The 15,767-nt window shown below is 38.5% G+C and overlaps 1 long non-coding RNA gene across 3 annotated transcripts in view; it reads right to left on the reverse strand.

Moving 5' to 3' along the window:
• Nucleotides 1–4,167: 4,167 nt before the first annotated feature.
• Nucleotides 4,168–15,767, reverse strand: part of LOC137235865 (uncharacterized) — an 84,766-nt gene continuing 73,166 nt past the window's right edge. The window contains exons 3-5 of one of the 3 annotated variants that reach the window (XR_010948071.1): nucleotides 12,059–12,163; nucleotides 6,141–6,399; nucleotides 4,168–6,061 (exon numbers count right to left, since the gene is read on the reverse strand). This is a non-coding gene — a long non-coding RNA (uncharacterized lncRNA). Of the gene's footprint in view, nucleotides 6,094–6,140; nucleotides 6,400–12,058; nucleotides 12,164–15,767 lie in introns of all 3 variants that reach the window. The other 2 variants (XR_010948070.1, XR_010948069.1) reach the window with 2 other exon arrangements.

Here is a 15,767-nt window from a genome sequence, read left to right on the forward strand (position 1 = left end):
CCCACATTCTATATTCGCAGGGTACTATGACAGCCTACCTAAATGGGCATAAGGGGTTTGCCCCGTACAGGTGATCTCGATGCACCAAACGGTACCCGTCGGCGAGTTCCCTGAGCCTTCACTGACGGTGCAAGTACCCCCGGGCCTAGGCGATTGGATTTGGTTTTTTTTCTTTAGTGAGCTGAATTTGTATTTATGTCGTCATTTTCTTTTAATAAGTACATTTCAATTAAATTTAGTCCTATAAAATCAATCATCCCATCTTTGAATAGACATATCGATTAACAACAAAATGAATCATTAAAAAAATCAATCATGTATAACTACACGTACTCGATAAGGTTAGAATTATTTCTTGACCTTTTTCCAAATTTTTTGAGTTTTATTTTATGAAGAATATCCAAGGTGAAAGAATCTTTGATTGTGCATTTAAATATGGGAGTCGCTTTCTCAGATTTTTTTTTTTAGCATCCAATATATTTCCCCTAACTGTATACATAGAATACATCTAACAAATTTGTGTTTTCTTTAAAGTAATCAAAATTAATTAAACTTAATAAACTTGGTGGGCATGGATGGATTGCTCTAGTAGTGCATCCATTTTTTTAAGATACTTAATTTGTTATGGTCCCCTTGTGAGAATTCACACTGTGAACGCACTAGTTGGTTAGTTAATAGGAAAAGGCCAGGATGCACCTCACTCATGTCTACCTGGGGCGGCTGAAACGCTTTCCGTGCTAATTTCGTGCTGGTGGCATCGCCAAGATTTCCGTCTCATCAGCTGACTTTGGTCTTCCTCCAATTCACTGGCATAGGAATTGTCATAAGGAAATGACAAATGCAAAACGTAATCAACACAATGCGCACAATTCTCTCACGACACAAAATTTGCTTCTGAATCCCATATGCTTATCATCAATACGGCGACTTTGAAATCTGAACATGGTATGTGTGGCAGGGATATGAGCCAACCATGGGGTTGAACGAAACGATATAGCGATAAAACATCGGTGTGTGTCGATTAATCAGATAGCGGCAGCCATGCACGGAAGCTGTGTTCTTGGTTTATTTCTGTCTTTTCATTTTTGGTGAGTCACGAGGAAAGTCGTTTTTGGTGTTGGTTTGCTGGTTTTTTTTTGCTGCTATAGTCTGCGTGGTGACGTCCAACTTTTAAATTTTTTTTGTATGAAGACGAAATAACACTATTAATCATCGTATACAAAGTTTCGATAATTGTATGTAATTCTGGAGATATTATTGTTACTGAACGTTCGCCTACATATCAAATACAAATATATAATCCTAGACAGTTGTATGTAAATTTGGTGGCAATATACTAAGGCAGCCACGTGGTGTTACAGTGATAATAAGGGGCGTAATATCGTGGCGGCCACCGTGGTGTGATGGTAGCGTGCTTCGCCTATCACACCGTATGCCCTGGGTTCAACTCCCGGGCAAATCAACATCAAAATTTTAGAAATAAGGTTTTTCAATTAGAAGAAAATTTTTCTAAGCGGGGTCGCCCCTCGGCAGTGTTTGGCAAGCGCTCCGGGTGTATTTCTGCCATGAAAAGCTCTCAGTGAAAACTCATCTGCCTTGCAGATGCCGTTCGGAGTCGGCATAAAACATGTAGGTCCCCTCCGGCCAATTTGTAGGGAAAATCAAGAGGAGCACGACGCAAATTGGAAGAGAAGCTCGGCCTTAGATCTCTTCGGAGGTTATCGCGCCTTACATTTATTTATTTTAATATCGTGTTGATTGCAAGGTGATGCGTGTCTTTATATTCGATCAAAATGGCAATGGTATACACAAATTTGGTTGTAGTAACCATTTACAATTTCCAAATGGTATTCCGTTAATGAAAAACATGAGATATTCATATGCGACAATCGTGCCACTGACTAAATACATGATTGTCACGGCTTTGAGCATTATTTTCTGAAGAATCTTGCATGTGACTTGCGTTCCCTCTTAGCCCTTAAAGCTAATTTTGGATTCATTGCGCGGCCGCCGCGGAGAATATCAACACTGCTCGCAAACATTATTAATAGCGTCAACGCCGAGCGCTACCACCACCACGACTTCCACAACATTAACATCATAGAGGAAACAAACCGAGCACCCAATTACAACCACCAGGCCGCCATACATAGGCAGCCTACAACATCTGGAACGACGCCGATCAACGGCAACAGTTGCCGGCACAACAAAGGCAGGCCGCCATACATAGGCCAGCCGAACAACACCTGCTACGACGCCGGCCAACGCCAATAATTGGCGGCACAACAACGGCAGACCGCCATACATAGGCCAGCCACACAACACCTGATATGACGCCGGCCAACGCCAATAATTGCCGGCACAACAACGGCAGGCCGCCATACATAAGCCAGCCGAACAACACCTGCTACGACGCCGGCCAACGCCAATAATTGCCGGCACAACAACGGCAGGCCGCCATACATAGGCCAGCCGAACAACACACGCTACGACGCCGACCAACGCCAATAATTGGCGGCACAACAACGGCAGGCCGCCATACATAGGCCAGCCGAACAACACCTGCTATGACGACGGCCAACGCCAATAATTGCCGGCAAAACAACGGCAAGCCGCCATACATAGGTCAGCCGAACAACAATTGCTATGACGCCGGCCAACTCCAACAATTGCCGGCACAACAGCGGCAGGCCGCCATACATAGGTCAGCCGAACAACACCTGCTACGACGCCGGCCAACGCCAATAATTGGCGGCACAACAACGGCAGTCCGCCATACATAGGCCAGCCGAACAACACCTGCTATGACGCCGGCCAACGCCAACAATTTCCGTCACAACAACGGCAGGCCGCCATACATAGCCCAGCCGAACAACACCTGCTATGATGCCGGCCAACGCCAACAATTTCCGTCACAACAACGGCAGGCCGCCATACATAGGCCAGCCGAACAACACCTGCTATGACGACGGCCAACGCCAATAATTGCCGGCACAACAACGGCAGGCCGCCATACATAAGCCAGCCGAACAACAATTGCTACGACGCCGGCCAACGCCGATAATTGCCGGCACAACAAGGGCAGGCCACCATACATAGGCCAGCCGAACAACACCTGCTACGACGCCGGCCAACGCCAATAATTGCCGGCACAACAACGGCAGGCCGCCATACATAGGCCAGCCGAACAACACCTGCTACGACGCCGGCCAACGCCAATAATTGCCGGCACAACAACGGCAGCCCGCCATACATAGGCCAGCCGAACAACACCTGCTATGACGCCGTCCAACGCCAATAATTGCCGGCACAACAACGTCAGGCCGCCATAAATAAGCCAGCCGAACAACAAATGCTACGACGACGGCCAGCGCCAATAATTGCAGGCACAACAACGGCAGGCCGCCATACATAGGCCAGACGAACAACACCTGCTACGTCGCCGGCCAACGCCAATAATTGTCGGCACAACAACGGCAGGCCGCCATAAATAAGCCAGCCGAACAATAACTGCTACGACGCCGGCCAACGCCAATAATTGCAGGCACAACAACGGCAGGCCGCCATACATAGGCCAGCCGAACAACACCTGCTACGACACCGGCCAACGCCAATAATTGCCGGCACAACATCGGCAGGCTGCCATACATAGCCCCGCCGAACAACACCTGCTACGACGCCGGCCAACGCCGATAATTGCCGGCACAACAAGGGCAGGCCACCATACATAGGCCAGCCGAACAACACCTGCTACGACGCCGGCCAACGCCAATAATTGCCGGCACAACAACGGCAGGCCGCCATACATAGGCCAGCCGAACAACACCTGCTACGACGCCGGCCAACGCCAATAATTGCCGGCACAACAACGGCAGTCCGCCATACATAGCCCCGCCGAACAACACCTTCTATGACGCCGGCCAACGCCAACAATTTCCGTCACAACAACGGCAGGCCGCCATACATAGCCCAGCCGAACAACACCTGCTACGACGCCGGCCAACGCCAATAATTACAGGCACAACAACGGCAGGCCGCCATACATAGGCCAGCCGAACAACACCTGCTACGACGCCGGCGAACGCCAATAATTACCGGCACAACAACGGCAGGCCGCCATACATAGGTCAGCCGAACAACACCTGCTACGACGCCGGCCAACGTCAACAATTGCCGGCACAACAACGGCAAGCCGCATACATAGGCCCGCCTACAACAACCTACCGGCAACAACAACTTACCGGCTAGAACAACCTACTGGCAACAACGACTTACCGGCTACAACAACCTACCGATAACAACATACTACCAACAACAACAACACGGGGTGAATTCGTTCCGTGATACGGACAAATTAGGAATATTATAACTTTTGTTATTACTTTTTTATATTTCACTTAATACGGCATTAAGCCTTCAAAAGGGAAATTAATTTTTTTTTATTAACCGGATGTTGTCAGGTTTTTTAAGGCATGATATGACCTTTTTTCTGTTTATGGCGCAGGACAGCAGGGTTGGCAAGAACCCAGCCCCGCCGACATGACTAGCCACAGTGCACCCCTAGATCATGCCGACTGCCTTCCTTGCTGCTCCACTATAGATGCGTTACCATAACAAACTGCAGTCTTGTTAGCTTTCTGAATTATCGCAATTTAGGGTTCCTAGACGATTTAATCCATAAAAGGCAACCGGAATACCTCTTTAGAAATTTGTGTTTTTCGAAATCAGACAGAACTGGCAACCTTATTGTTCCACGCTATAAGTATCTTACATCTTCCAGAACATTCTTTGTCAGTGCGTCAGTGCTATCAAATTGTGGAACTCACGACCAAATAACATTAAAAATGAACGCAATACCAGGCTCTTTAAATTGGCTTTATTTGAATTTCTGCAAAATGGACATATATACATAATACCGTTTCTTTATTTTTATATATATATATATTTTTTTTTTAATCAGATTCATTCTTTTATATTTTGCTATTTCATTTATTTATTTTTTTTTTTATTTTTTTTTCTTTTTACTCAACTAGTCAAAAACTTGTTTGAGCATTTATACAAATATACCTACATCGAATAGTTGATAGTGTTTTGATTTAATTAGTTTTCATAATCTATTTATTTAACATAATGTATATTAAAAATAAATTTAGAAATTAAAAATATTCTATTGTTGGTAAATATCCAAATGTTGATGTACGTTAAGAGACAATATTGTCACATGTACAAATTTATTAATAAACTTTGAACTTTGAATTAATCAGTGTTGAAGATCTGTGATGGACTTTCTTTTCAGGTGCGTGAAATTAGTTGGTCTTGCTCGCAGGGCTAGAATGAGGGTTGGGTGAGTAAGAAGCCTCGTATTGCATGAAATAGCATACTTTAAGATTTCTTCAGCTATTGTTGGAACCTGTAGATCCCGGTGTAGCTGGTTGTTAGTCACATAATAGGGTGCGTTTGCAATCATGCTAAGGGTTTTCGATTGGAATCTTTGGAAAATTTCTATGTTTGAGTTTGCTGCAGTTCCCCACAGTTGTATTCCGTATGTCCAAATGGGTTTTATGATGGCTGAGTAAAGCAGGACTTTGTTGTCAACTTATAATTTTGAATTTCGCTTCATAAGCCAATACAGATTTCTTAGATTGATAGCAAGGGTTTTTCGTTTGTTGAATATGTGGGTCCTCCAATTAATTTTCTGTCGAAGTGCATACCAAGGTACTTTGTTTCGTCGCTTTGTGGTATATTAATATCGTTGAGTTTAACGGGTAGGTAAGTGTTACGTCTGGTAGTAAACGTCACTTGAACGGATTTTGATTCATTGGACTTGATCCTCCATTCACTCAGCCAATGGGTTATTTTATTTAAATTTCCTTGGAGATTGAGTGAAGCCACACTAGGGTAGGGTCAACGGCCAGCACCGCAGTATCATCGTCAAACGTGCATATAGTGACGCCTTCTGCTATTGGGAGGTATTACGTGTAAAGTGGATAAAGTACTGGGCCCAGTACATTGCCTTGCGGGACGCCTGCTAAGCACTCATAAAGGGAGTTCCAATTTTCTGCTAATGAATGTCAATGCAAAATCACTATTAAACTACAAAAAAAAAAAAAATTATTATAAAAATAAATTTTAATTTTTACCAGTAGCCAACGCTTTGTTTCAAAATCAGCCATTCAGCCAAAATATCAGATGTAGAGGCAGCAGATCCTCACTTTAGTCCTCCAAGGCATCACAAAAACTATTGCTGCCATAATGTGTTGATCCGCTGTGGCACTCTTTGTCGTATCCTTGTGATATTTGCATTAAAAATGATCCTGTTGCCTAACAGAGATTCCGGCACTACATACATATATCTCTTAAATGGCTGCCTTTCATAAGCCTCTGGCGTTATGTTGTGCTCTAAAAAAATAGAAATAACAAACCAATTTTATACACTTATGGAATGTAAATGAGACTTTTTAAAAACATACAGAGACTGACTTATTAAATCGTGCAAAATTTAATTTCATAAAACCTAATGAAAAGTGTGACGAATTTTGAAAGTTCAAGTTTTTTTTTCACTATACCAAAAAATTACTTGTTGAACTTACATACATAATAATAAGTAATAATAAGTAAACATTTTTTGTGAAAGGGAAAATCGGGAGCTTGATTCAGTAAGTTAACTGGTATAAAAGAAAGGTGTACATTTCAAAACTAACACTTACTAACACCAGAATATGTCCCATAGTGCTTTTTATGTGGAACTGAACATTTATAAATATTAGCAAAAAACAAGTAAAGGTGTTTAAGTTCGGGTGTAACCGAGCATTATATACTCAGCGTGAGCTTCAATTGTACATTTCATTTTCAGATAAATTCTACATAACACGTGGCACCGCCCGTTTAAAAGAAAAATGTCTCCCCATCTCCTCTTACAGTAAAACTTGATAAGTGAAATATCATTTATTCAAAACTATTTTTTGCTAAGTTACGGCTTATTATTCTAGCCTACGACCCTTTTAAATTTGTTTTGCATCTAAGCTACCGTGGTCTATAAACGATCCCATCCATTTTTACTAGAAATATTTTCTGCTATAAGAAAAATATGTGAACCCAATTTCATTACGATCCGATAATTTTTCTTCGAGTTATGGCTCCCTAAACATGGAAAATTACTTAGTCATAAAAGAGGCGGTGCCACACCCATTTTCAAAAATTTTAGTGTTTTCCAATTTAATGTTATAATTCAATTTAGAAAGTAAAATTCTATTGATACAAAGCTCTTTTTCGCTAAGATATAGCTTATTATTTTCGTCTACGACCCTTTTAAAAATCTTGTATATAAAAGTGGGCGTGGTCTTTAACCGATATCGTCCATTTTTTCTAGAAATATTTCCTGCTATAGGGAAAATTTGTGTACCCAATTTTATTACGATCCGTTAATTTTTCTTCGAGTTATGGCTCCCGAAACCAGGAAAATTGCTTAGTCGTAAAAGGGGCGGTGCCACGCCCATATTTTTAATTATGAAATTTATCCTATTTATTGTTATAAATCCACTTGGAAAATGAAATACCATTGATATAAAGCTCTTTTTTGCAACGATATAGCTTATTTTATTTGTACACGGCCCTTTAAAAATCGTATATATAAAAGTGGGCGCGGTTCTTAACCGATTTCGTTAATTTTTCTCCAAAGCATTCCTTATAGTAAAGGCAACCTCTCTGCCGAATTTTGTTATGATTGGTTTAACGATTTTTGATTTATGATTAATATTTGTAAAATTGATTTTATCACAAGTGGGCGGTGCCACGCCCATTTTAAACAATGTTTCCAAATTTTTATCAAGAGTCTTAATATCAGTCCACATGTCAAATTTCAACATTCTAGGTGTTTTATTTACTAAATTATCAGGTTTTTTGTGTTTTCCAAAATGTTATATATAAAAAAGTGGGCGTGGTTATCTTCCGATTTCGCTCATTTTCAATACCAATCTATTCTGGGCCCAGATAAGCTAGTGTACCAAATTTGGTGAAGATATCTCAATAGTTACTCAAGTTATCGTGATAACAGACGGACGGACATGGCTCAATCAAATTTTTTTTCAATACTGATGATTTTGATAAATGAAAGTCTATATCTATCTCGGTTTCTTTATACCTGTACAACCAACCGTTATCCAATTAAAGTTAATATACTCTATGTGCAAAGCACGCTGAGTATAAAAAAAAATTAATTATATCGACTTTGAGTTAGTCCTTTTGCTATGAAAAGGTTTTGGATTTATCGTTTTTTATCGGATGTCATCGATTTGTTATCAAAAAGTTACCGATAACTTACCGAAAAGTTATCGATATATTATTAAAAGTATATCAATTTGTTTGAGAAAAGTTATGGATTCATTATCGAAGTGTTAACAATTTCCAATCCGCGTGTTATTGGCAAGATATGTTACTATTGACTCATATATTGTTACTGATGACTCATAGGTTTGTTATGATGCAGATAGCTTTAAAACTTTGATATAAAATCGACGATAATTATTCGTTATCGGCAATAAGCCGATTATAAAACTGTATGGGTTATTACCAATAAGAAACCAACGAACCTCTTCCTTTTAACTTGAAAAAAATTTGTTTCCAGACCTGCATCTGTATGCTGACACATCGAATTTCGCGAATACTCACGCCTTTTTTTAGAACACCTAAGGACCATATAATTAGGCATAAGTTTTCTGACAACAATTATCAAATTAAAATATCATACACACAAATTTAAGAAAGAACCGCTTCATTTAATTAGATTGCGTTCGTTTATTTTCACAAAAAATACTACGCTGACCTAACCTTTGCTTCACTCACTACTCAGAATTTGAAGATTTGTTTGATTTTATTTTAACATTCCTTTGTGAATGAAGACTTAAATAAATATCATGAACATAAAAATGACCACTAACTTTTTTATGTTAAACATAGAGTACCTATACTTACATACACACATACATATGTACCTAGGTAGTGTCATAAGTCTCAAAAAAAAAATATATATATATATACATATATGTACACAAGTCATTGTAATAATTTTTATTAGCTTGCTTATTTTTTATGACCATTCTTATTAAAAAAAACTTATGTAAGCTTAATGAATGAAATCATACCAGTGTAAGTTGGTGCTGGTTACTGTGCGGTGCAATGAATTTTATAGTTAAAACAAGTTAAAATTAATTAGTTTTTGTAATTGATATTAGAGAAAAATTGTAAGTTTACAAACGGCGATGGTTACTAGGACATGTTTCTGAATTTCACTTCTTCATCAGCTAGCTTTTCGGGAGCTGAGCGTTGAACTCGAGTCTCCAACATTCATATCAGTGCAAGCCTTTTTAGCTGCTACGCCATATGAATGTTCCGTTGTTCGCTGTACAATTGGTCTCTAAGAGTTGCCTTTTTTTTTTTTTTTTTTTTTTTTTTTTTTTTATATTCCTTTTGATCACCATGTAGGCACATACACTCTGTATGTAGTTTATTCCTAATGGTGTGGATATGATTTTTAGGCGTGCTTTTGAAAGCTTAGTAACATTTGTTCGGATATTTACAGTATTTGTTTTTAATACTTCCGCTGTTACTATTATATCAATATGATCATATGTATTTAATTAGCGAGCTTTGCTCATATTGCTTTCTACAATGGTTTTTGTAATTGATATTAGAGAAAAATTGTAAGTTTACAAACGGCGATGGTTACTAGGACATGTTTCTGAATTTCACTTCTTCATCAGCTAGCTTTTCGGGAGCTGAGCGTTGAACTCGAGTCTCCAACATTCATATCAGTGCAAGCCTTTTTAGCTGCTACGCCATATGAATGTTCCGTTGTTCGCTGTACAATTGGTCTCTAAGAGTTGCCTTTTTTTTTGTTTATATTCCTTTTGATCACCATGTAGGCACATACACTCTGTATGTAGTTTATTCCTAATGGTGTGGATATGATTTTTAGGCGTGCTTTTGAAAGCTTAGTAACATTTGTTCGGATATTTACAGTATTTGTTTTTAATACTTCCGCTGTTACTATTATATCAATATGATCATATGTATTTAATTAGCGAGCTTTGCTCATATTGCTTTCTACAATGGTTTTTGTAATTGATATTAGAGAAAAATTGTAAGTTTACAAACGGCGATGGTTACTAGGACATGTTTCTGAATTTCACTTCTTCATCAGCTAGCTTTTCGGGAGCTGAGCGTTGAACTCGAGTCTCCAACATTCATATCAGTGCAAGCCTTTTTAGCTGCTACGCCATATGAATGTTCCGTTGTTCGCTGTACAATTGGTCTCTAAGAGTTGCCTTTTTTTTTTTGTTTATATTCCTTTTGATCACCATGTAGGCACATACACTCTGTATGTAGTTTATTCCTAATGGTGTGGATATGATTTTTAGGCGTGCTTTTGAAAGCTTAGTAACATTTGTTCGGATATTTACAGTATTTGTTTTTAATACTTCCGCTGTTACTATTATATCAATATGATCATATGTATTTAATTAGCGAGCTTTGCTCATATTGCTTTCTACAATGGTTTTTGTAATTGATATTAGAGAAAAATTGTAAGTTTACAAACGGCGATGGTTACTAGGACATGTTTCTGAATTTCACTTCTTCATCAGCTAGCTTTTCGGGAGCTGAGCGTTGAACTCGAGTCTCCAACATTCATATCAGTGCAAGCCTTTTTAGCTGCTACGCCATATGAATGTTCCGTTGTTCGCTGTACAATTGGTCTCTAAGAGTTGCCTTTTTTTTTTTGTTTATATTCCTTTTGATCACCATGTAGGCACATACACTCTGTATGTAGTTTATTCCTAATGGTGTGGATATGATTTTTAGGCGTGCTTTTGAAAGCTTAGTAACATTTGTTCGGATATTTACAGTATTTGTTTTTAATACTTCCGCTGTTACTATTATATCAATATGATCATATGTATTTAATTAGCGAGCTTTGCTCATATTGCTTTCTACAATGGTTTTTGTAATTGATATTAGAGAAAAATTGTAAGTTTACAAACGGCGATGGTTACTAGGACATGTTTCTGAATTTCACTTCTTCATCAGCTAGCTTTTCGGGAGCTGAGCGGTGAACTCGAGTCTCCAACATTCATATCAGTGCAAGCCTTTTTAGCTGCTACGCCATATGAATGTTCCGTTGTTCGCTGTACAATTGGTCTCTAAGAGTTGCCTTTTTTTTTTTTTGTTTATATTCCTTTTGATCACCATGTAGGCACATACACTCTGTATGTAGTTTATTCCTAATGGTGTGGATATGATTTTTAGGCGTGCTTTTGAAAGCTTAGTAACATTTGTTCGGATATTTACAGTATTTGTTTTTAATACTTCCGCTGTTACTATTATATCAATATGATCATATGTATTTAATTAGCGAGCTTTGCTCATATTGCTTTCTACAATGGTTTTTGTAATTGATATTAGAGAAAAATTGTAAGTTACAAACTTAGAGACCAATTGTACAGCGAACAACGGAACATTCATATGGCGTAGCAGCTAAAAAGGCTTGCACTGATATGAATGTTGGAGACTCGAGTTCAACGCTCAGCTCCCGAAAAGCTAGCTGATGAAGAAGTGAAATTCAGAAACATGTCCTAGTAACCATCGCCGTTTGTAAACTTACAATTTTTCTCTAATATCAATTACAAAAACCATTGTAGAAAGCAATATGAGCAAAGCTCGCTAATTAAATACATATGATTAATTAGTTTTGTGTATTTTAATACTGAGAAATTATAACTATGGTGGCAGCTATAAATTTATAATTCTATAAATCACTTCTGTCTAGATTAAGTGTATTAGGGTTGGCCGATTTTGCTTTTCTTCAGAAATTGCATAGCATCCAAGCGAACACATTAAAGCGCTCCAATGTTTGATATGTGAGTGAGTAAGTTTGCTACGTTTTCACGCGCAAACTTCTTCATAGATTTTCTCAAATTTTCTAAATTCTTAAATCTGCTGGAAAAGGTGATTTTTTGTGATGCACCCTAATATAAACATCAACGCGTCTTTTATGTGTACCCACCTTAAGTTTCCTTAGTTCGTCAGACCATTTACAGCCTTGCTTGTGATGTATGCAAAACACGAGTGAATCCATGATTGCTTGTTTGAGATCGGAACCAAGGTAAATCTGCAAAAGCAAGAAAACGAAAAAGAACTTTAATTAGTTTATTCTGCAAATAAATAAGTAAACTAAGGCGTATGAGAATATGGATACTTATGACCTCTGCTCTAGGTATGATAAGGTAAAGGATTTGGTCGGACTAGAGTTTTTGCGTTAAAGCTGGATAATTTGTTGCTGTATCAAAAGAACAAACAATCCACCTTTAACTCTAGGCGAATCAATGCAAGGTGATGGCAAAGCGAGTTCAGCCAAATTCGCCGTGCAGAAGAAAGTCAAGTCAAAAGAAAATTAGCATTGATTTCGATTAACTGACACAACCTCTGTTCCCAAAATACCGAAATTTTTCAAAATAAAAACAACCAGTGTACATTTTTAGATATTTCTTTTTTATTATTCAATATACTCTCCTTTCACTTCGATACACTTCTTTGCATGCTCATACAATTTGTCAAATGAGTCGGAAATGTCCTTTTTAGGAACCTTGTCTAGTTTGTCGGTCGTGGCCTTTTTAAATCGGTCAATTGAGTTTTATTAATTTGAGTAAAATTTATTTTCAATTCTGATTCTATTTTTCTTTAACTCTCTAGAATTTTATGTTTGTAAGAAAATTTTAGAAGTATTTTAATTTTTCGGAGGCCCCAAACAAATAAGGGCCCCAGGCAACTACCTATTCTGCCTACTTGTTAATCTGGCCTTGATTTTGTATGTGGTATTTTTATTCAATTATCAATTTTTAAAATATTAGGAAATTCACAAGGTATGCTTTAATAAAATTTTATATTTGGAACCATGAAAACAACTCAAATCTTAAAGTTTTGCATGAATACGGCTGTTTCAAATACAACAAGTAAGGAATGCTAAGTTCGTGTGTAACTGAACATTACATACTCAGCTGAGACCTTTGGAGACAAAATAAGGGAAAATCACCATTTAGCAAAATGAACCTAGGGTAACCCTGGAATGTGTTTGTATGACATGTGTATCAAATGGAAGGTATTAAAGAGTATTTTAAGAAGAAGTGGACCATAGTTCTATAGATGGGCGCCATTTAGGGATATCGCCAAAAAGGTGGACCAGGGGTGACTATAGAATGTGTGCTGTACGATATGGGTATCAAATTAAAGGTATTAATGAGGGTTTTAAAAGGGAGTAGCCCTAAGTTGTATATTTGAAGGCGTTTTCGAGATATCGGCCAAAATGTGGACCAGGGTGACTCAGAAGATTTTCTGTCGCGTACCGCTAATTTATTTATATATATCATACCACGATTCCAATGGCTTCGCCCTGCAAAACTTTTTCATTTTCTTCTACTTAATATGGTGGGTGTCACACCCATTTTACAAAGTTTTTTCTAAAGTTATATTTTGCGTCAATAAACCAATCCAATTACAATGTTTCATAACTTTTTTCACAATTAGTATAGAATTATGGCATTTTTTTTCATTTTTCGTAATTTTCGATATCGGAAAGTGGGCGTGGGCATAGTCGGATTTCGGCCATATTTTATACCAAGATAAAGTGAGTTCAGATAAGTAAGTGGGCTAAGTTTAGTTTTAGATATATCGATTTTTGCTCAAGTTATCGTGTTAACGGCTGAGCGGAAGGACAGACGGTCGACTGTGTATAAAAACTGGGCGTGGCTTCAACCTATTTCGCCCATTTTCACAGAAAACAGTTACCGGGATAGAAGCTATGCCCTTACCACATTTCACAAGGATTGGTAAATTTTTGTTAGACTTATGGCCTTAAAAGTATTCTAGACGAATTAAATGAAAAAGGGCGGAGCCATGCCCACTTTGAAATTTTCTTTTATTTTTACATTTTGTTGCACCATATCATTACTGGAGTTGAATGTTGGCATAATTTACTTATATACGTAAAGATTTTAAATTTTTTGTTAAAATTTGACTTAAAAAATTTTTTTTTAAAAGTGGGCGTGTTCGTCATCCGATTTTGCTAATTTTAGAAATTTAGAACATATATAGTAATAGGAGTAACGTGCCTGCAAAATTTCATAGTGATATCTTCAACGACTGCGAAATTACAGCTTGCAAAACTTTTAAATTACCTTCTTTTAAAAGTGGGCGGTGCCACGCCCCTTGTCCAAAAAGTTACTAATTTTCAATTTTGCGTCATAAGGTCAACGCACTTACAAAGTTTCATCGCTTTATCCGTCTTTGGTAATGAATTATCGCACTTTTTCGGTTTTTCGAAATTTTCGATATCGAAAAAGTGGACGTGGTTGTAGTCCGATTTCGTTCATTTTAAATAGCGATCTGAGATGAGCACCCAGGAACCTACGTGCCAAATTTCATCAAGATACCTCAAAATTTACTGAAGTTATCGTGTTTAAAGACGGACGGATGGACGGACGGACGGACATGGCTAAATGAATTTTTTTTTCACCCAGATCATTTTGATATATAGAAGTCTATATCTATCTCGATTAATTTATGCCGTTACGGATTACCGTTATGCGAACAAAGTTATTATGCTCTGGGAGCTTTGCTCAGCTGAGTATAAAAATGCCGTATATAGAAAGGATATATGCGGCCATCGTGGTGTTATGGTAGCGTGCTCCGCCTATCACACCGTATGCCCTGGGTTCAACTCCCGGGCAAAGCAACATCCAAAATTTTAGAAATAAGGTTTTTCAATTAGAAGAAAATTTTTCAAAGCGGGGTCGCCCCTCGGCAGTGTTTGGCAAGCGCTCCGGGTGTATTTCTGCCATGAAAAGCTCTCAGTGAAAACTCATTTGCCTTGCAGATGCCGTTCGGAGTCGGCATAAAACATGTAGGTCCCGTCCGGCCAATTTGTAGGGAAAATCAAGAGGAGCACGACGCAAATTGGAAGAGAAGCTCGGCCTTAGATCTCTTCGGAGGGTATCGCGCCTTACGTTTATTTTATTTTTTTTTTAACTTTGCTATCAACTTAACTCCATTATATGTGATGAATCGATGAGAGGTGGAAGTTTATTTGGTTTCTCCCGCATTACTATGACAATGAAATTAAGCAGCTTTCTTTCTTCAGATCTTTAAGTTTCGATAGACGATCTATAATTGTCACAGCGAGGAACTGCCTAGTCGCTCCGTTCTAAACCACCTCAATTTGTCAAACACTTCGTAGCAGCAGCACCTTTTGCTGCGACAAGGCCACCCTTACTTCGAACGTGACCCAGCGAAGGGAAGGCTCTGTCTGGAATACAGCGCAATTCACACCTGCAAGTGCCTTAGTCACTCACCTACATAGTAGGGTTAAGCCCTCATACCACGGTCAAGTTGCCTGTCATATCAAAGGCTTAAGACTAAGCTAAGATATTTACTTGCGCGGGTGTTAAGTCTGGGATGAAGTTGATGTATACTATTTCTTTTTGATGCATTTATGTTTTAAAAATGTGGTACCGCTGTTTCAGAAGGCAAGTGAGAGTACCTCTCTATATTTGTGTTATGACCTATGCTGTGTTTGGTTAACAGGTCAAACTTTTGTATTTAAATCGTTGTCTTGTTACACTAGAAGACAAAGACTGGTAAAATCAACGGAAATACATGTCAATTTAACCGACATTTCTGTCAATTTTTATCCATCGCAACAAGATGTTGAATCAACTGCG

Source organism: Eurosta solidaginis, unplaced genomic scaffold (genome assembly GCF_040869045.1).
Source record: "Eurosta solidaginis isolate ZX-2024a unplaced genomic scaffold, ASM4086904v1 ctg00000201.1, whole genome shotgun sequence".
In the NCBI taxonomy this organism is placed as follows: Eukaryota; Metazoa; Arthropoda; class Insecta; order Diptera; family Tephritidae; genus Eurosta; species Eurosta solidaginis.